Raw genomic sequence first — 20,960 nt, 5'->3', positions numbered from 1 at the left:
CTATGTTCAGAACGGCGTGAGGGCTCCTGCCTGTCCTTCCCCTTCCAGGGAGAGTGAACCCGCTCAGTGAAGAGGCATGTCACTCTGACAGTGCTCAGGTACTACCCCACGCCAAGACCAGCAGGACGGTGACACACCCATCAGCAGAGGAAGCATGCAGCCTGAGGCCTATAACCCTGTGAGGAGCTCACAGAACTGCTTTAGTTTTAATTTATTTTAAAGTCAGAACTAAAAAGGACTCAACAATAATGGAAATAAGATAATGAATCCAGCCTGGATGATATTCACCTTTATACAATGCAGTCATAAAATATAATTTTTAATATTTCTTTTATAGAGGAAGCAGCCCATAAAGGTAAAGGTGCCCAGGGTGTATGAAAGCCCTATGTGTGGGGCGCCTGGGTGGCTCAGTCGTTAAGCGTCTGTCTTCGGCTCAGGTCATGGTCCCAGGGTCCTGGGATCGAGCCCTGCATCGGGCTCTCTGCTCTGTGAGAAGCCTGCTTCTCCCTTTCCCACTCCCCCTGCTTGTGTTTCCTCTATCACTGTGTCTCTCTCTCTCTGTCAAATAAAGAAAGAAAAAAAAATCTAAAAAAAAGAAAGCCCTATGTGGCCTAAAGACCTGAAATCTTCTGACTAGAGGAAACTGGAAAGCCAGAGCACAGAAATGCCTTTTTCTTTCCTTCTTTCAATCATTCAATCCTTTCTTTTTCTTTCTTCCTTTATTTCCTCTCTCCTTCCTTCTTTCCATGTGCCCGAGGGGGAAAAAAAAATGTGCACCTGAAATAGTAGCCAGACAGCCTGCTCTGTCAGGGAAGGTATTGAGAGGGAGACACACTACCAACCTCCAATGACAAAGAAGCCTGTGGGACACAGTGGGAGATGCCTTGCCTCCAAGACCAGGCCTTCCTTGGGATCCTCGCCCTGCCTCCATCACTCCTCTGATTGATATTGTTGAGCAACTACTCTGTGCCAGGCGCAAGGATAAGGACCCTCCTCTGCCCCCTAGGCCCTCCCTGTTGGGAAGGGACGTGGAACAAAGAGGCAATGACAAAGCAGTGTGACACACACAGTGAGTGATGCCATGGTCAGGTGGGCCCGGCTACCAAGGCAGGACTATTTTCCAGAGAAGAGCCCCTGGAGCCCAGTGATGAAAGGTGTGGGAAGGCCAGAGTGTGAGAGCAACATAATCAGGTTTGTATGTCAGACCACTCATTGTGTGGCCTGTGGAGAATCGATTGCAAGGAGACAAACCGGAAGCAGGAAGGCAATTAGGGAAATGGAAGTAAACCAGGAAGGAAGGATGTGGATCTGAATGACTTTGGAGGCGTCAGGATGTAGAGGAACCAAGCAAACGTGAGAGACAAGGACGTGACCCAGATGGGTGGGGTGGCTCAAACCCCCTGGGTCATCGGGAGGAGGGGGCATCTCCTGGGAAAGGCCCAGAGAGGAGGTTGGGTGGCTGGGTCTGGAGTGTGTTGATTTTGAGAAGCACCTAGATGGGCTTCAGTGGGCACATGGGAACCTGGCAGATAGTCTAAGTCAGAGAGGAGCAGGTTCCTCAAGTGAAGGAAGGCTCGGGTTTGGATGAGCCTACCTGTTCTGTGGTTGCCTGAGGCAACCAGAATGAATATTCCAAGCTCTAGGAATTGTTGGCTTTTTATCATGTCTAGAGAAGAGTTGGTGCAAAATGCCTTCCTGGGCCCCTTGACGGAGAGTCTGTGACTCTGAGGACCACTGGGAAACAGCAATGGGCTGCTGTCCATAGGACAGCGATCCCTCGATCTCCCCGGCTGTGCCTGGAGCCTAGCACCTCAGGCCTCAGCCCCCACACCCACTGCCTGCTCTCTGCAGCCATCTGTTCCCAGGCTGAGAAGTACTGGGCTCTGAGCTCGGTCCCCACAGAAGAAATGGAGCATGAGGAGGGTGGGTGAGAAAGGAGTCAGGGTGGGGTGAGGTGGGCGGTAGCAAAGGGAGTGGATGGGAAGTCAAGGAGACTTGATTACTGGCTAACCTCATGTGACCTTGGGCAAGTACACTGCCCCTCTCTGAACCTCCATCCTCAAACATTAGAGGTTAGATTGTTCTACTGATTTCCTCAGTGGCCTGCAGTGTTAGCATCCTGCAAGTCCCGGAGCTCATGGATCCGCAGAGCCTGGGCCATGGGCGCTCGCTGGCTCTCACACCTATATTTGAGTCCTCCCGTATAAAGCATGATATGATCAGAGCTTCCTGGTTGTGGGGTGGAAGGTCCCTCCCCTAAGCCCCCTCACACTTTTCCTAACCAGCTGGTCCAACAGAGAGAGCAATCTCAACTGCTTTCAGCTTCAGCAAGATGTTCCCTGTGCCTGGTGGGGCAGCCCCGGCTCCTTCCCCAGCACTCCTTCCCTATAGAGCCCCTGCTGGCCCGGAGAGGTGGATGGGCCCTGCAGCTCAGTGCCTCCTAAATGCCTGGAGGATGGGCAAAACCCTCCCCTCTGCCACCTTTCCTAGCCCACCAAGTGTTTCCGTCTTCCAGAGGCCTCTGTGAAGCTGAAGGGAGCATCCCCCAGGCCCTTTGTCCAGAACTCATGAGCCTGTATTACTGTCCAAGCAAGACCGTGAGACTTGGTGGCAGGAGCCTCAACCTGGGTCCTCCTCCTTGGGGTGCAGGGGTGCCACACACAGGGGTGGGCCACCCACCTCATTCCACATGCAGAGGTAACAAGGCTGAGAGTGCATAATGGCAGCCAGGAGTAACAAAGTCCTCCCATGCCAGGGAGGGCACTGAGATGTTGCCATGGTGAAGGGGAGTCAGCAGACCAGCTGGTGCTGGGAAGAACTGTCAGCATTTAGACAGATGTGATACTAAGGCCAGTAGAGTGCACAGGACAGAGCTTTGTTCTGCTCCAACAGCAATAAGGGAAGAAAGGCCCTTTGACGCTTGAATAGGTTTTACTGTGGCCTTGGCTCCAAGTTCAGTTCTAAGGACTCTGAGAGTTGCTGCCTGTTCGTGAACTTAGGAGAGAGGATAAGAAACAAACAAAACCTAATGCTTGACAACCATACTCTACTACAGGAAATCACTTTCTCAAGCTCCGAGGAAGCAGAGAGGGAAAAGGCAGAGCCCCTCACATCCAGGCATTTATTACCTGCTTGAGAGACAATGACATAGATTTCAATACCAAGTGGCAGATAAAGACCTGAGCAGTACAGAGAGGGACAAAGAGTCCCCGACCCTCCTGGTGTCCATCCTTGTGGTTTAGTTCCCTCCACCTGCTCTGTGCAGGAACAGGGTTGGACTGATGTTGCCTCCCCAAGCCTCCCAGCAGGTTCTGATTTGTAGGGGCCAGAAAGCACACCAGCTGACCACTCTGTTGAGCATAACCCCCTCCCAGGTTGGCTCATCATTCCCATTTTCCATCAGGGGAGATGGAAGCTTGGAGAAATCAGGGAACCCACATAGCTAAGGGGCAGAACCCACATTCACAAGCTCATTCATCAGATTCTTAAACCCATGAGGGATGGGAGAGAAGAGACTGGCCTACAAGAGTTGGGCTCTGAGAAGGCAGAATTTAGTAGACAAATGGAAGAGGAATATTCCAAGCAAAGGGACCAGAGCAAAGAAAAGATTTAAAGGATTAAATTCAACATGAGAAACGTTTTGCCATTTGTTTGAGTCAAGTAATTTATGCTCTAGACTTGCTTCTGCTTAACTCCATGGAATGCTTAATCTTTCTGAAATTTAATTCCCTCTCTTGCAAAGTGGGGTATACTTACAGGGTCATAGGAACGCTATGCTAAATGTAGTACCAGCCATGAAGGGGCTTTCAGATGGTTAAGGCACTGTATAAGTGTAGGACACTGTTGTTAAATAGATTAAGTTTACAGGTGACTACCAAGTCAAGCGCAATCTGTGTGAAAAAGGACACAGGGTATCAAGACCTGCCAGCAAAGGACGCGAGAAGAAGCCTCTCCTGACGCTGCTCCCTGCATCTGCCCTATCCCCAGCTTCTCTGAAGCTCTCCACTGCCCCCTTCTTCCACAGGGTGAGTGGCTATAAGAGGAAACATCCCGCAGAGGGAGCAGGCACAGTCCCCAGGTGGAGCGCACCCTCACTGGCCACTTCCCTGCATGACAGCTCCGCCTGGGGTCTGGGCTGTGAGTGCAGAAAATACATGTCAGAACAGGTCCAGGGAAACATGTGGTGGGTGAACCCAAGACTTGGTGATCCTGAGGCCCTCCGAGCCACTGCCCAATGTCCCTGCTCCCCGTGGCCATGTCCAAATCACGCCTACCTTAGAATCCCCTCACCAAGGGCCCTGTGGCCTCTCAAATTCTGCTGCCCCAGCTGCCTTGGCCTCCACAAGGAAAAGGCTTTTTTATTTCTATTTCTCCCTGTGTGTTTACTAAATTTCACCTTATTTCTGGAAAACTATTCAAAAAATAGGGAAAAAAATAGAAAGTTGCAATTACCCCACAGCCCACCACCTAAAAATAACTTAAAAATTTTGTGTGCATGTGAATGCTATTCCAGAGGTTCCCCAAAACTATATGCAGAAGAACAGATTTCTGGAAATAATTATGCAAAATGGCATTTTAATACACAGCTTTTTAAAAAGCAAAAGCCTTAAATTCAGTTTTCACTAAATGAAAAATATGAAAAGGACTAGAAAATTTCAGATGAATTTGTCTTTTGTTTTAGGCAGATAACTTTATATTCTATTATTACAAAAGACTACAAACATATGGAAAAGCAGAGTGAACAATAAAATTACCTTACTGTCCACTTTTAACAAATCTGGGCGTGTGCCTGGGTTGAGAAGTTTTCCTTTCTTTCTTTTTTTCAGTGAAAATGTTAATGTAGAAATAATTCATTAACAGGACTATACCTATAGGCCTGACTTCCCAACTAGTCAAATTCTGTTCCTGGATGCTGGACACTGGGCTCTCCCGCCTTATGTTATAAGTATGTTGTCTATTGCAACTTCCCGCCCCACACCTCCACAGTCAAACCAGTGCTTAAGTCAGACACCAGGCCCCACAAGCATTTTACATTCGTAGTCTTGTACGCTCACCCTTATCTAGAAAGTCTGCCCTGTTATTGCCTCTGCTCTGGGGAAAAGAGAGCTCGGAGAGCAAAACAACCAGTTCAGGTGTAAATGGCAGAGCTGGGATACAAATTCAGGTCTGTCAGACATCAGAGCCTGGGTGCTAGAGCTAATTTCTAAATGGATTTTGGGCTGTACGTATACTGTCCAGGTACTTAAGCTGACAAGGAACAAAAACTCTGGATGAAAGATTTCTTCTTCTGGTGACATCAGAGCTCCACTATCCCCAAGCAAAGTGAGAGGAAATTTCTGTCCAGAACATCATCTCCCTGGGTTTCCTGCAAGAAAAGTTTGTTTGGGAGTCCTGTCCTCTCCCTACCAGGGCAGGCACTGAGACTGAGTAGAGCATCGTTCAAAAGATGATAGGACCTGAGCATGGCTGGACCACCCTTGCTGATGGTTCCAGAATCCCAGTGAATTTTAGCTATTAGCTACAAATGAGGGTATTTTTAAAAAGTTGGACATTCAAAATGATCCCTTTGGGGGATCATTTTGCAGTAATGACTGAGATTTAAAACCAACAGTAAGTATGTATTTCCTGAGAGCTTGGAGCTCAAAGCCAGCCTGATGGTCCCAGCCACCAGCTCCAAGGGCACAGAGGCAGTGAGATGAGCCAGTCTGACACCATGTACACTGGGACCCCTGCACCCGCCACCTCCAGCTACAGTCTCCCTCCCTCAGTCCTCAGGCACCAAAGGACCCATGTGCGAATTCTATCCGTCAGGGTGCAAACAGGAGACAGAAATCACATCGGTAATTTGAACAGGAAAGTGTAACATAGACGTGTATTAACTAGTAAAAGAGATTCACTACTGAGAAGGGATAAAAGAACTCTAAAGAATACTGTAGGGCTAAGGAGGAGCTCCAAGAAAGGAGCCAACTTGGCTGGGACTCAGAGCTCAGGGAGAGGGTGTCCATGGGGTTTTCTGAGCCACTTCTGGTACATAGCCTGAGCCAAGGCTGTGAGCAGGAAGCCTCTCCACGGTGTCAGCAAACCTTGGTGGGAGGTAAGAGCCCGTGGATGCCACACACACTACTGGCAACCATGCCACAGGAGCCAGAAAGGGGGAAACAGCTGTAACCAAGCAAGAATAGAAGCCTTTGCCTTCTACAATGTCTCTCCAGAACCTTCTATTGACAAATCTAACAACAACAACAAAATGTTTCCAATGTCCAGCTCCAGCATCACAAAGCAGGGCAGAGAAGCGTGGATTTGGAGTTGGGAAGCAATAAATGGGCACCTAGCTGTGGCACTGTTACAACAGCCCCAGACTGGAAATAACCCTCGTGCTCACCTACAAAAAACGGTAAGTAAGCAAAATGTGGTAGACACACACAAAGGAATAGGACACTGCAGTAAACATGAGTGAATTCTAGCCACACACGATCACATGGCCGAACCTCAGAAACATAAAGTTGAGTGGAAAAAGAAGTTGCAATAGACAACATACTTATAAAGCTTAAAAACCAGTAAAACAACATGATACGTTGTTTAGTGATACATTTAGACATAGAGGAGCTATTTTTAAATGAGCAAAATAATGGAAAAAAAAAAAAATAGCCAGGAGAGTAGTTACCTCTGGGAGTGAGAATGATATAGGACAGGGGAGAAGCCCACAGTAGTTTCTAATATATTGGTAATATTCTAGTTCTTATATTGACGGCAAGTTCACGGGCATTCATTTGATCACTATGCCTCATAATTTACATGAACCTAACAGTTGTTATATATGTACCTCTGTACATGTCAGATATTGCTTCATAAAGTACAAGGAATCAAATTGTATGAGATGGGTTGGGAGTTACCTGGTCTCACAACAGCTTCTGTTCAAAAGGCCTGGAGATCTTAACTGACACAGCTCCATATGAGCCAGCATGTGCCAGGCTGTTGGCAAAACAAATGTAAACCTTGCAGAAACATAAACAAAGTGCCCAGGACAAAGGAAGCTGTGCTCCTCCCTCACTCTGTGAGGATCAGATTACATTGGGCTATCTGTCCCCAGTCCTGAGGGACCTTCCAGGAACACAGACCATCTGGAGCACTTTCCAGTAATACACGAATGGCTTTCTTACAGCATGAAGACCAGATTTAGCCCAGGTAGTTCACAACCTGGAGCAATGGCAGGAGAAGGTGGAAGGTACTGGATCTTGGCTCAGTTAAAAGAACCACGTGTACAAATGAAAATAACAAATGTTGGTGAGGATGTGAAGAAAATGTAATCCTTGTTTCTTGCTGGTGGGAATGTAAAATGGTGCAGCCACTGTGGAAAATGGTACAGCATTTCCTCAAAAAATTAAACATACAATTACGATATAATCCAGCAATTCCACTTTGAGGTGTATATCCCAAAGAATTGAAAACGGAGACTCAGATACCTGTACACCAATGTATGTTCATAATAGCATTATTCCCAGTAGCCAAAAGTGAAAGAAACCCAAATAGCTATTGACAAATGAATGAATAAAGAAAATGTGGTCTATATATACAATGAAATGTTATTCGGTCTTAACAAGTAAGGAAATTCTGACCCATGCTAAATTTGGCTGGGACTTGAGGACATTATGCTAGATGAAATAAGCCAGGCACAAAAGAACAAACACTGTATGGTTCTACTTACCTGAGGTACTAGAATAGTCAAATGCATAGAGACACAAAGCAGAATGGTGGTTGCCAGGGGCTAGGTGGAGGGGGTAAGTGGAGGTAGTGTTTAATGGACATAGAGTTCCAATTTGGGAAGACAAAAACGTTCTGGAGATGGATGGTGGTGATGACTGCCCAACAATGTGAATGCACTTAATTCCACAGAACTGTACACTTAAAAAATAGTAAATTTTATGTTATGCAGATCTTACCACAATTTTAAAAAAAGAATTATGTGTACCGACTAGAATGGGCTGTCTTGGCAAGTTCCCTGCTACCGAGAAGGTTCACACAGAGCCTGGGCAATGATCTTGTTGGGAATACTCTAGCTTGGGAGCTCTCATGGTTCTGGCCAAAAGCTCTGTTTGCAGGAACCCAGTGTGGAGTTCAGTTGCAGGGAATGGAATAAAAGCAGGCTCCCTCCATTGCAGAGGGCTCAGCCTCCATATAGGAAAGGTAGATGCGGCTCTCCAGCAGACTGAGCTATACCCAGTCATAGACACCCAGGACACCCAGACCTGGGGAGGAACTGCCTCAGGATGCCTGAGATCCACCTGGAGGAAGGGATGATCTGGAGACTGCCCTCTCCCATTGACACAGGTCCCCCAGGAGTGAAATTAATTTCTTTGGGGTTCAGGCCCAAGCCTCAGGCCCTCACTGTTACCAAGCACACTCCATTTGCATCCATCACCGTGTTGATCTCTGATAGGGTCAGGCCCTTCGGTAAGTCCCAAGGCAGATTACCTGGTATTGGTCCCTGACCAGGTTTCTGGCCTAGCCCAGTACTAACCACACAATTCTCTCCACCCTGGCCGACTTTCACTGTTTCCTAATAGTGATCAGGGCCCAACGAGGGGAATTTCAATGTAGTCTTAGAAATCTACATTTTGTGAAAACTTAGAAATCTAAACTCTGAACTGCAACTTACATGCAGACAGTAAAAAAGAAATTAGAAGCAAACCTTTGCCAAAACTTCCTGACAAGCTTAAAAGTTCAGTCCTCAATAGGAATAAAACCTGGACCAGCTTTCAGGTCACCCTTCTGCCTTGAATTCCCTAAGAGAAAATGTTTTTGAAAAAATGAATTGAACTTCTTACCTGTCCTTATCCTTCAAGACTCATTTGCAAAGCCACCTCTCTCAGAAGCCAGTCACATTACTCAAGCATAATCAGGTGTCTGTCCTGTGTGTCTTCACAGGGTTTTTGGCCCTGTCTCAGCATCTACTGGGGTTTCCTTGCCAACCAGGCCCAGGAGCTCAGTGAGGGCATGATTTCCAATACCCAGAATGGTGCCTGGCGTGCAGCAGACACTCAACACATGGTTGCTGAAAAAGTGAATGCATGCATGCATAAAAATGAATACAGTAAAAGCATTAATTTTTAGCTACGAGCCCAAATTTTGCTTGACTCATTATGACACCTAGTGGTGACTAGCCTCCATTGCAGACCCAACAGAATCCGCATTAAGTGCATTTCCTTTTGTTCCAGCAAAAGCCTTCTGAGTGCCAACTAGGTGCCAGGGACCATGTGAGTGCTGGACACTTAGAGGTGCTGGTCAGTATCTATCCTTGAGGGATTTTAGGCCAGAGGCACCAAGTGCTGCTCACCACCACAGAGAGTCAGTATTGGCATTAATGTTACACCATCGTAGAGACAAATGAAGATGCTGAAGCTCCAATGGCCAGTGACTCAGTGTAGAGATGAGCAGCTTCTGAGGGAAGTGGAAACCCTATTACCTGAGCTACCTTGTAACATCATCCTGTATATCATTCCCCTTGAAACTAATTTGGGTTCCAAGTTTCAGGGTATTGTCCCAATATTATTTCTGGCTTCAGCGAACATTCCTGAAAAGTTAATACCTTAAGCCACCCTGGCTTCCCTTATGCCTCCTCCTATGTGGAGAAAGGATGCTGGGGAAGGAGACTGAGAAAGAGAACCTAGTCCTGCCTTTTAGTCCCTGTTTTCTTCAGCCCTTTTGTCCCTCTACTTCTCCAACCAAGCTTTAAAAAATAAATCCCAACTGGATAACCATTTGGGAAGCAAAAATAGAGTTGGGCTTCTTACTGTAAAATATATATATTTATAATATAATAAATATATATAAACTTGATATCATTTGTCTTTCAATTATGTGAAGGAATAATTTTTAGCTATGGGCCAAAATAATACTTGGCTCATTATGACACCTAGTTTCATCATTAAATAAATAACCTATGGTATATTGATTCTATGGAATACCAGTTAGCCACTAGACATCGAGATGTAATGCTATCTTATTAAAGTATGTCCAGAATATATTGCTAAGCTTTAACAACAACAACAAAAATGTTAGAACTATCTCTAAATTCACAAAAACACTGTGACTTGAAAGGATGTTCATCAAAATGTGAACAGTGCTTTATCTATGTGTATTTAGAATAGTTTACTGTCTTTGTATATTTTTATCTTTTTTTCTTTCTTTTTTTTTTTTTTAGATTTTTTATTTATTTATTTATTTATCTGAGAGAGAGAATGGGAGACAGAGAGCATGAGAGGGGGAGGATCAGAGGGAGAAGCAGACTCCCTGCCGAGCAGGGAGCCCGATGCGGGACTCGATCCCGGGACTCCAGGATCATGACCTGAGCCTGTTGCTTAACCAACTGAGCCACCCAGGTGCCCCTGTCTTTGTATATTTTTAATATTTTATTTGGAAAGCATGCATTGTTTTAAAATCAGAAAAACACGAGCTATTTTCATGAGCAAACAAACAATTAAGCCCTGCCTTTCAAATATGTCCAATACACCTGACTGCTGAGGCAGGAGGTAGATATATAGAAACACATAGGTATATAGATTGATAGATATATAGAAACATTGCCTTGAGAAAAGCTACATTCTGAGTTTCAAGGTGAACTCTATGGTTCTTATTTTCCTTGGGAGTGACAGTACTTTCTAATGCCCCTAACAAGGCCAACGGACAGTAAGAACACTCTGTAACAATATACACTATAAATATTCAAAACATAAAAGCAGTTATCAGTGGAGGCCTTGGGTTTTCCACGTCCCAGGATCTGGTAGAGCTTCTCTGCCTAGAATAGACTCATCCCAAGGCTCACATTTACAGTAAATGTAATTACACTTTAATGGCATTCATCTCATTCTGTCACTTTTTCCATAGCTCCTATTTTTAACCAGCACAATGGGAACATTTGTCCTCTGATTCACTGACGAGTTTGCAGCCCAGGAGTCTGGCTTTTAAAATGACAGTACCCTTAAACCTATCGCTGATTTTTTTAAATGAAATAACAGCCTGTAATTAAAACAATGGAGTGCAGGCAACCTCAGTGGGATAACAATAGCAACTCAGCACCAAATTCAGGTAATGGGCTATATCGGCCACTGTGCTAGAAGGCAGTAAATGGAGAACAAGATTCTGGTCCTGGCTTTGTGGCCTTGAAAGTCACTTGAAAGTCCTGCACCCCAATCCCTATGGAAAGCGGCACTGATTTGTAGATTCCATTAAGCAAGGCCCACCCAGTGGGAGTGATGAACGTCATCCCAGGGCTTTTGCTCTTTTGGAAGAATCCCGGGGGACAGTTCTGCCCACTCAAGCAATGCAGTGGGAACTACCAAAGCTAATGGGGCTGTTGAGGCTCTCCTGTCCCATTATATACCATAAAGAGGTAGAATCTATATCACCTCCCCTTAATTCTGAGCTGGTGAGCAAGAGCTTCAACCAATATGATGTAATGGGAGTGACTCCCTGAGATCTCTGGGGCTAGGTCACAAAAGGCTACATCGCGTCCTTCTAGCTGTCTTTACCTGCTCTTCGGACCCTTCCTCCCAGAACCCAGCTATCAGGATGTGCAAAACCGGGATATGACCAAGACATGAATAGGTGCTCCAGCTGAGCCCAACCTTCAAGCCACCCCCACCTGGCCCCAGACATGTGAGTGAAGAAGCTCCAGCCACCCAAGTCCCTCCCAGCATGAGTCTTCCTCACCGACCAACATTGGGGAACAAAGGCAAGCCGGGACCACCACCATGGTCACGATCCACGGAATTTGTGAGCATAATAAAAGGGTGATTGTTCATGCCACTAGATTTGTGGTATGTTGGTGGGAAGCAGTAGCAATTGGAACTCCATATCCTGATGTATGAGTTCAAGTAATAAACACTTACCTAGTGCTTACTGTGTGTGAGGCCCTGTCCTAAGCAAGATACAAATATTCATTTGTATTATAATATTAACCTTTATAACAGCCCTGTGAGGCCTATAGTATTATTGCCTATATTTTACCCACCTCAAGAAGACACTTGAAAGACACTAGAAAGATACTTTGTCCTGATGAAAGGATAAGTTCATTATGCACCTTTCAGACAGGCCTCATGGTGACTCCTGGTCCTGACCTGATTTTTCACAGGCGCCAGGCAGGGGCTAATTTACATTGCTGCAGCCACGCATGCAGCCAGAGATTGCTTCTTGGAACTGCAAGCCCTTGCTTAGTAGTCATTTTATTTGGGTACACATTGAGTTCCTCAAGTTCTTGTGTGCTTACTCAGCAGGCCTGCTGTCTCCAAAAGAGGACGCTGCATGACAGTGGCATTGGATTTCTTTGCTTCTGTAAACATTTATGTACACCCGCTAGCAAATCCTGATCAATAAAGGATAACGCTTTGTGGTCTTTTAGCAGAAACTCTCTTTCCTAAACTCTACTCCTGCCATTTAAAAGTTTTTCCTAAAACCACGGGGTCAAACTGATTGTATGCCATTAGCTCAGGCAAAACTGTGCAGATGTCTCCTCTACTCTAGGTATCAATCAAAAATGAACAAAACGTTCCCTTTGGTTGATCCTTTCCAAACAAATAAAAGCCCTGGATAAAAAGGACATAATTAGCTTCCCTTGCCCACCTACTGTTCTATTTGCAAACTTAAAAGTAATTGCCAACCACCTTTACAGGCTCTTCTCTCCTCTAACCTCCCTCCCCTTCCACCTCTCTCCTTTTCCATCTTCCCTTCCCTCCTTCCCTCTCTTCCTCTTCACCTCTCTCCCTTCCTTTTTTCTTTCCTTAAACTCTGTGCCTACTGGGTTTGGGGGTAAGAACTATGGGAGGTCACAGCTACCAGTGGACACTGGGAGAAGGCGGGGATCAAGCCTATTTGACATAAGCCACATGCTACAGACTCATTAGAGGCAGATCCTGTACAATTCAGAATTTATTTTGAAGAGACCCCACCCCTACCCCTCCACTATTCACTGACAAGCATACAAACGCATATCCACTGACACTCAAAGTTCATTCTCCCAAGACCTCTCACTGCCAGGAATATCAGCAGCAGGATCTGCTGTGTCAAAGCCGGGAGTGATAAAACAAGAAGCCTGGGAGGGAGTTCTCAAGTTCAGAGAGCTTTCATTCTGCTTCATGTCCTGCTCCTGTTTGATTCTATTTTCTCTCTCATACTCATTCTAACACAATGAAAAACGGAAAATGTGCCTTGAACCCCAGGGATAATCCTACCGTCTCTGAATGCAATCATGAGCTGCTACGAGCTGTACATTATTCTAAAAGAACTCACATTTTAGAATCCCCAAAGAGAAGAGGAATGGCCCAAATGCTACATAGCCCAGTACTATGGCCTGATGTGGCTCAGATCCCCTCTCTTTCCATGTTAATGCCATTCCTGTAGGTTAGACGGTGCATCCATTCAGAGGACTGATGAATAGTCTGAGTCTTCCCCATCAACCAATATGTAGTGGAGACTTTAGGTAGAGAAAAGTCAGTGCAAAAACACAGCATTTCATCCACATGGAGGAGAGCTGTCTTGGAAAGTGATAAATATCACACTGTAAGAATATAAAATCCTCCAGTGCTTTATAATAAGAATTACTTGCTAGGACTCCAAGAAAATAAAGGATAACTTAGAGAGAGAGAGAGAGAGAGAGATGGGTATTTCTTAACATACTAAGAAAATGTAAAAGAGCACAGAAAAAAAGTAGATTATACAAGGAGGATTATGTAACGGTGGAAATGTAAAAGGGAAAAAAATGCCCCAAAGCTGCCCAAATAAGAAGGTTAAAAGATATAATTTCAGATTCTTCCCAAATTGTACTGACAAATTTTACCTTAAGAGTTTCTGGGTCATTTATAATTCCAAGTGTTAGGACCCAGCAATCAGTCTCAAATGAGTGAATTTATCAGGATGCCAAAGTATTGAGGAATGCTTTAAAAAAAAAAAGGATGCTGGTGAGGATGACCATGATGATGTCAATGAGGACTACTACTATTGCTACATGAACATCAATAAAACATCAGCGAACTGTTCTAAGTACTTTATAAAACTTAGTTCATTTAATCCTCATGGTAACCATATTACTTGGATGCTTGTTACATATTAGAAAACCCAAGACACCATGACAAGCCACCAGCTCAGCTACAGGTGGTAATAAAGAAAAAGCTGTCTGCTCCATGAAGATTGGACTTTTGGGGGTAATTTGGAGTCACTGCAGGTTTCAGGGTGCAGTACTCATCCTGACAGAGTCAAAAATATCCTTTGTTGAGTTGACTTAGGGGTAATCACATCTCAAGGATGGATCGGAATCAGCCAACATGATTTCAGATTTAATTACAAACCAGAATACCAATTTATTAAGTTAGAGATTGCTAAACTTCCACTGGTTGATGGCTCAGTAATTTTTTCACTGTGCCCCTAAGAAAAAAAGGAAATATCTAACCATTTCTTTTATTAAGTAGTTAGGGACAAACAACTTAATAAGCATTTATGTTCTAAATACTTTTAGCTACTTGGAAAAATATGAACATTGAACAAAAAATAATACACTTACTTTATTTCTTATTAATGCGATGTGAGTGCCTGTTGGGCTCTGGGCTTTGTCCAACCTTGAAATTTGATCAGACTCTGTCACCCTCATTCCCTGCTCCTTGTTGATTTTTGAGCTATACCTGCTTTTATCACAGCAACTGCCAAACACCCTGCTTTGGAAAGATAGGACATCATCAAAAGGAATGCAGTACAAGCTAATGCTTACTGTGAGCTATTTGAGCTAGTATTTCCTGCAGTGTTTGATAAATTGCGGCATTTCTGTGCTTCCCTTGAAAACAGAATATCCCATTCCTGTGAACTTGCTGTGGGAAACTGGGGCACCTCAGTGCAGTTTGGGAACTGCATTAATCTACACTATGGAAAATAACTGCCAAGTACTGTACTTCTCACATTTTCTTCCAACTAGCCTTGGGAAACCAAAACAGAATCAGAAAGCCTTTGGGACCCAGAGTCAGTATGGGGGATAACCTGAGGCTGCCCAATCTCCTCTTTGGTTACTGCAATTACAGCGGAGTCCAGTACAGTAACAGCCTGCGTTAGTGTGTGTGTATGTGTATTTACTATATACTATTTCCCTTGGATATCTCAAATCCCAGGATAAAACAAAAAGTTGCAAGTTACTTATTCTCTTCTATAACATTTGCTAAAAGGCAAAGGATTGATTTGTTAACTATTACTAACTACAACTTTTTATGAAATATGTATGTATTTTTTAAAGATTTTATTTACTTATTTGAGACAGAGACAGAGAGAGCGAGAGCATGAGCAGGGGGAGGGGCAGAGGGAGACGGACAAGCAGACTCTGTGCTAAGCACGGAGCTGGACATGGGGCTCGATCCCATGACACTGGGATCATGACCTGAGCCAAAATCAACAGTCGGACACTTAACCAATTTAGCCACCCTCCACCTCATGAAATATATATGTATTTTTAAATGTTTCTTTAAAAATTTTTCATCACCTGAGAGAGATACTTACAAAAGCAGTATTGGATTTTAATTGAAAAAACTGTATTCATTTTAATCAGTATGTAAGGAAGAGTAGCAGCATTTTTCCCATGAGGAAGTTTGTATATTCAATATTTTAAATGTCAATAAACAGAAATGAGTTAATGATCTGCTCTCAAACCTAAAAGCTAGAATGGTCAAGTTAAAATAATCCACTGTGAGATATAACAACTTCATTTCACCAATGCTAAGCACATGTTTCCCCTCATTTTTAACATCCCTGAGGTCGGGGTGCCTCTTGCAGTCACTGTTGGCCAGGCAAGTGGCAGCAGTGATCACGTTGCTATTGCTCGCCACCTTCTGGCTGCATCAAGAAGTGCCAGCTCAAACCTAGCAGAACATGGTGTCAGAGCTGGACTCAGGCCATTTTAGGAATGCCATACCCAATGTGTTTTGCTTCTATTTCCCTTTTTATCTATGCAGAAGAGTGATATGTGACAAGAATCTATGTTTGAATGTCTAAGAAAGCTCTTTCAAATATATAAAATAGGACTAACTTCCATGCACGTTCAGACTCATCTTGTACCACCAGCATCCCACCTAAAAGGCACACCAACCGTTGTCTGTCAGCCCAACTTGCCTCCCAGGCATAGACACTTGCTCAGTCCTTGTGCATGCACAGCCCAGAAATGCAGGGGAATTAACTTCTCTAGAAGCAGGCTTCAAGGGGTGAGCAGGATTGAGAGATAAATAACTCAGGCTCCTATCAGTGGGTGAACAACTAGGGGCTTCTTTGAGGTCCTAAAGGGATTGAGTTCCTACTGTCTACCTGCATCACTGACCTGATTCTCAGCCTTATACTGGCCTTTCCCCTTCCTTCTCTCTCTCTCTCAGCTCCTGCCTCCTGAACCCTGGGATCTCCTCTCAAACTCTTCACTCAAATCCTTGGCTCAGGCTCTGCATTTGGGTAGATCCAAACTAAGACCTGTGCTTTTTATTACAGACTATCAAGAAATGAACACCACCTTCCTTACAGTAGTTTCAATTTCCACTTTGCTGTGATTCGTGAGCCACCGTATTTTAAAAAAACAACAACTTTACTTTGGGGTATAGTTTTAGATTTACAGAGAAATTAAGAATATAGTACAGATTTCCCATATAATGCATACCCAGTTTCTCCATTACATATTATATTAGTATGGTACATTTGTCACAATTACCAAATCAATACTGATAATCATTCATAATCATTCATCAAGTACATATTTTATTCAGAATTCTTTTGTTTTTAGCTACTATTCCATTTCTGTTCTAGGAGCCCATCCAGGACACCACATTACATCTAGTAGTACTGTCTTCTTAGGCACCTCTTAGCTGTCACACTTTTTCAGATTTTTTTTTTTTAATGACCTTGATAGTTTCGAGGAGTTCTGGTCAGCTATTTTGTTAGAATCTGCCTCAGTTGGGATTTGTCAGATGTTGTAAAGAAGACCAAAGAAGTAAAGTAGCATTTCCACATCATATCCAGGGTCCATAATAATAAATGACATCACTGTTGACTTTGACTGTGACCACCTGCCTGAGACAGTATTTGTCTCTGTAAGGCTGCTCTTCCCACCCACCTTTCCATATTACAAACTTTGGAAGGCAATCATTACATGCAACCCATGCTTAAGGGTGGAATATCTTAAGTCCAGAGTATCTATATAAATTATTTAGCATTCTGCTTGAGAGATTGTCTCTTCTCCCCCACTTACCTATTCAACCATTTATCAGCATGGACTCATGGATTACTTTATACTTTAGGTTGTAATCCAACATTTACTTTGTTGCTCAAAGGGTTCCAGCTTTAGCCATTAGACCTTTTAATTGGCTCCTTCATCCTTTTGACATATTCTCATCATTGTGGGGTTTGTTTTTTAAGACTTTTTTATTTATTCATTTGAGAGTGCACGAGCGAGAGCGTGAGCAGGGTGAGGGTCAAAGGGAGAGGGAGCAGCAGACTCCCCTCTGAGCAGGGAGCTCAATTCAGGGCTCAATCCCAGGACCTGAGCCAAAGGCAGTGCTTAATCGACTGAGCCACCCAGGCGCCCCCATTTTGTTTTTGTTTTTACCACTTCTTTACTTTCTGGTGCTACAAGATGCTCCAGGCTAATCTTACATATTTTCTGCTCCAGTTTTAGAATCAGCCATTTCTCTAAAAAGCCCTAGTTTCTTTTTGGAGACTGGTATTAGAAACCAGTATCTGAGGGTCAGGTGCGGTCTTTGCTACTGGGGTCATTGCTTTTAGGCCTGGTTAGCTGATGGAGCAATGAAAAAAATGTTTACTAGCCTGTGTATGTTCACTACCTAATATATATAATCATCTGTATCTATATTAAACTAAACAGGAGTTTATACTGATGTCTCCAACTCTAATCCATTACCCCATGGATCATTTTAACCTCCTCTCCTTGCTATCTATAACCTCACACTCTAACAGTGAAACCCGGCTCTCACCATCTGTTATCCATATATTTAATTGTTCAATTCTAGTATATAGTCTAGCAGTATCAGAATTGTTAAACCACACTGCTGTGAGAAAAACTATCAGCTAGAATACAGTGCTTATGCAGAGATACTTCTACCTTTCATCTTACAGACTCATTTCCAAGGTTACGTCAGAACTCTTCCTCGAAACCCCTTCCATTAGGTGGTTTCACACATTTGTAAAATAGTTAGATTGTTTTGTCACATCCTGCATTCCACCCAGGGATCTCCTCTCTAAACAGATACTTTTAAATACGCATACATTAAGACTCACTCTTTGTGCTATAAAGTTTTATGGGCTTTGGCAAATGCATATTTTCATATCTCCACCATTATTATATCGTTCAGAATAGTTTCACTGCTCTAAAAATTCCGTGTGCTTTATCTATTCAACCCTCCTACCCTACCCAATCCTCTGGCAACCTCTGCCCTTTTAGCTGCTCCATAGTTCTGCCTTCTCCAGAATGCCATATAAAGGGAATAACAGAGTATACAGCTTTTTCAGACTGGCTTATTTCACTTAGCATCCATTAGCTCATTTCTTTTTATGGTCATACAACATTCCATTCTGTCAACGTACCACAATTTGTTTATCCACTTATCTATTGATAGACATTTTGGTTGTTTTGGTGATTATAAATAAAGCTGCTAGCAACATTTGTATGCAAGTGTTTGTGTGGATATGTTTCACATCAGTTGGTTAAATAGCTACAGGCATGATTTCTGGATCATATGGTAAGACTAGTAGGAGTATTATCCATTTACATTTATTGTAATTACTGTGTTAGATTTATTTCCAGCATTTTGGACTTCCTACGGTTCTTTTTGTTTTCTTTTTATTCTTTCTTTTGGTCTTTTAACTTAACTGAGGTTGCCCCTCCACCCCACACCCCCCATTACTTTAAAAGTTACATACTCATTTTCTTTTACTGTTACCTTGAATGAAATTTTTTTACATGGTTATCTTTGCCAACCTCCTGAATGCTTAAGTCTAAGAACATCTGAACTCCAATTAAGCCTTCATCTTGTACCCTATTTTGTCCTATTTTTTAGTTCCATCTTGCTCTTAATATCACAAATAAGGCATTATTTGTATTCTTTTAAGTCAATGTTCGTTCAGATTTACCCACATTTTTTTGGTCACCACCCTTTCTTGAACGTCAGACCTTTCATCAGATGGTTGTCCTTCTTTTTTTTTTTTAAGACAGAGAGTGCAGGGGACAGGGAGGGGCAGGCAGAGGGAGAGAGAATCTCAAGCAGAATCTGAGCCGAGCTCAGGGCCCAACATGGGGCTCGATGCCACGATCCTGAGATTGTGACCCGAGCGACTGAGCCGTCCAGGTGCCCCTGCACCTTTCATCTTCTAAACTTCCTTTAGTGAGAGTCTATAGATGACAAACTTACTCATTCTGTCAGAAATTTCATCCTCGTTCCCAAAATATACCTTTGCTGGGTATTAATTCTTGGTTAGTAGTTTTTGTTGTTTTTTCTTAGCCCACTGATGATACTACCAGTCTTTTTTGCTTTCCTTGCTGCTGAGAAGTCAGTAAGCCTTACAGCTACTCTGTCGTGGGTAATAAATACGACTGTTCTGCTTGTACAAATCTGATATTCTGCAATTTTACATATATATAACATATGTAACAATATATATTATTATACATATACACACACAGAAGTGTAGATTTATTATATGTAACTCACTTGGGATTTGCATAGCTTTCTGGAGGTTGGTATCTTTCACTGGTTCTAGAAAATCTATCTTTATCTTTTCAAATATTGCCAATTTCCAATTCTCTCCTTCTAAAACTCTAAGATACATGTTAGACCTCAGTCTCTCCACATCTCTTTCCTAATTTTTACATTTCTACCTACTTATCTCTGTGTGTTTTCTACTGGGTAATTATTTGGCTCTATTTTCCAGTTCATTCTCTCTTTCACTGGTTATTTGACATGGGATTTGTTTTTACATAAGGAACTCTTTTTCTTTACTCTTACTAAATACATACTAATGTATTTATCTTGAGACGCCTGGGTGGCTCAATCAGTTAAGTATCTGCTCAGGTCATTATCCCAGGGTCCTGGGATCGAGCCCCGCACTGGGGTCCCTGCTCAGCAGTGAGTCGCCTTTCCTTCTCCCTCTGCCCCTACCCCCACTCATGCTCTCTCGCTCTCAAATAAATAAAATCTTAAAAAAAAAGTATTCATCTTATATCTGACAATTCCACTATCCAAAGTCTTTGCAAGTCTGACTGTATTGTTTTCCGCTGGCTTTCCTTCAGGATACCTTATTTTGCGGCATCCTGTGATTTCGTGGGTTTGTGATTTAGGACTATGAGCTCATGTTCCTTTGGAGCTTTATTTGTAAGGAGTGTTGGAGTAATAAATTAAAGTTGTGTTCTTACAGCATGGATATGCAGTTACTTTAGCCATAAGCTCAGGGGCATTACCAACTTAGGACCACTTTAAGAAATTGGTTTGAGTCGGGGCGCCTGGGTGGCTCAGTTGTTGAGCATCTGCCTTCGGCTCAGGTCATGATCCCAGAGTCCTGGGATCGAGCCCCGCATTGGGCTCCCTGCTCCGTGGGAAGCCTGCTTCTCCCTCTCCCACTCCCCCTGCTTGTGTTCCCTCTCTCGCTGTGTCTCTGTCAAATAAATAAAATCTTTAAAAAAAAAAAAAAAGAAATTGGTTTGAGTTTTTAGACCACACATACCATGAGAATTCAAATTGCTTTTGACCTCTGAGAATGCTTTTCTTTCTTGTCAGTTCAGCGACAATTTAAGAACATTAAAAAAAACCTTTTATCCAACATTTTGAGTTATTATCAGGAGTTGTTCAGAGTAGCTAGTCCTTCACAGATTGGAGGTGTAGTCCTAAAGTCTAATTCACGACATCACTGAAAGGCAACAGTAATGAAGTAGAGGCAGGAAATCT

General features: G+C 43.3%; 1 protein-coding gene across 2 annotated transcripts in view; it reads right to left on the bottom strand.

Moving 5' to 3' along the window:
- PDCL3 (phosducin like 3) overlaps positions 1–20,960 on the bottom strand; it is a 205,176-nt gene that overhangs the window by 169,473 nt on the left and 14,743 nt on the right. The window contains exons 7-9 of one of the 2 annotated variants that reach the window (XR_010405739.1): positions 14,552–14,699; positions 13,832–13,929; positions 8,826–9,052 (exon numbers count right to left, since the gene is read on the bottom strand). The gene's annotated coding sequence lies outside the window, so the exon portion shown is untranslated. The remainder of the gene's footprint in view (positions 1–8,825; positions 9,053–13,831; positions 13,930–14,551; positions 14,700–20,960) is intronic. The other variant, XR_010405738.1, reaches the window with a different exon arrangement.

Source organism: Mirounga angustirostris, unplaced genomic scaffold (assembly GCF_029215605.1).
Source record: "Mirounga angustirostris isolate CCGP_5_RB_7025 unplaced genomic scaffold, mMirAng1.0.hap1 SCAF_10, whole genome shotgun sequence".
Taxonomy (NCBI): Eukaryota; Metazoa; Chordata; class Mammalia; order Carnivora; family Phocidae; genus Mirounga; species Mirounga angustirostris.
Note: the sequence above shows the minus strand (reverse complement) of the source record. Positions and strands in the feature narration are given on the sequence as shown.